The following is a 1,575-nucleotide window of genomic DNA, read 5'->3' on the forward strand; positions in this document are numbered from 1 at the left end:
TGACAAAGGAATGATGAGAACGAGATGATGAAGATAGAGCACAACAAGGACTTTTTTAAGCATAATAGCCTATTGGAAAAGTTAAAAACGTTTTTATTGTAAAAAAAAACAAGCCCATTTTGGAAATATATCAACCTCATTAGTTGTTGAATTTTTCAAACTTTTTTCTTCTGTAGTTTAGAATTGAACCTTGCTTCAATCAACTATAAACTTAAAACTAATAAAGGCCTAGGCTACATTTCAAAAGTAAAAACAGCAAAATACTATATATTTACAAAAAAATATAGTTAGGTCTAGCAGGATTTTCTTATCTAGATTACCAATAAACAATATTGAATCAAGGACAGTCCAACAAATATTCTTACCAAAATGTACAGTAGGTGAATCGTAGAAACTTAATTTAACAAATCTCTAAAAACTAATTGGCCAATATTTTCTTGAAGCAGTAGCCTATACTAATTTTAATCCTACAGCAATAAAACTCCAGCAAATGACTATATAGCCTAAGATTTTTCAGCTACATTTTTACCAAGATATTACAGTGTTAGCTTAATAAGTCAAATCATGGCAACCTTTATGCAAGTCAAACCATTAGGCAACTGATAAAAAGTTGTTTAGCCTACTAACGGCAGAAAAAGTAGCTTAAAAATCTCAAACGTCATTGATAGCACAAACTAATTATCTCCCAGATAAATGACTTGATGTCGTTCAATTAGGTCGATGTCTCTTTCAATCTGTTTCATTTCAGCCTCCATGCGTTCCTTACGATTCTTTTTTGGAGCTGTATCAGTTACAACAGACAGCCCTTGGTAGTGATGGAGAAGCTCTTCCCAATTTTGCTTTAATCCTTCAATCATTTCTTCCCGTTCTTCATCTGATATTTGCTGCATTGACCCTTGTCTCATTCTTTCATGTATGTAAGCATCATATTCTTCTTGCGCTTGTTTTACTTCTTCTTTACGTTTAATTAGATAATGGGGCACTATTCCATAATCTGTTTTCTTGCTATATTTTGGAACAAGTCCAGATGGATCGAGTGGTCGATTATCTCCAATACGTGTATCTACGTATTTTGGTTGAGGTTTTTTTGCAACAGACATAATAGTCTCCACAGCATTGTTAGTGATAAAATCTTTGTTTGTTCTTATTCCCATTAATGGTTTTTCAAAACGTCTGGGAACTGGAGGTTTCTTAGCATTTCTGTTTAAATAATTTCTTTCTTTACATGCATTTCTTTTTTTTCTATCTTTTAGGAGAAGTTCGCTGAAACCCTTTTTCAGAAAGTTTTCTGGTGTTTTAACTTCAACTTTTGCTGGACCCATAGTTTTGTTTGGAGACTTGTTTTTTTTTATTTCATCCATCACGGTTGGCTTAAATTTTGAGTTATAACGGAATGGTTTTTCCCGGTCATCTAATGGCTGTGGAACAAGATTATAAATACTCTCTTCAACGTCATCCATGTTTTGGATTCAAAATTATTATAGTTTCAGTGCAATAGATTAAAAATTAAACAGTAACTTTATCAAAATTCAAACTAACCGCAATAATAATGTTGTCTGCATTGACGGTGTTGCA

At 32.6% G+C, this 1,575-nt stretch overlaps 1 pseudogene; it reads right to left on the reverse strand.

Annotated features, from left to right (window-relative positions):
• Positions 1 to 76: 76 nt before the first annotated feature.
• On the reverse strand, positions 77 to 1,575 carry LOC145765498 (enkurin pseudogene; annotated as a pseudogene).

Source organism: Aplidium turbinatum, chromosome 2, assembly GCF_918807975.1.
Source record: "Aplidium turbinatum chromosome 2, kaAplTurb1.1, whole genome shotgun sequence".
NCBI lineage: Eukaryota > Metazoa > Chordata > Ascidiacea > Aplousobranchia > Polyclinidae > Aplidium > Aplidium turbinatum.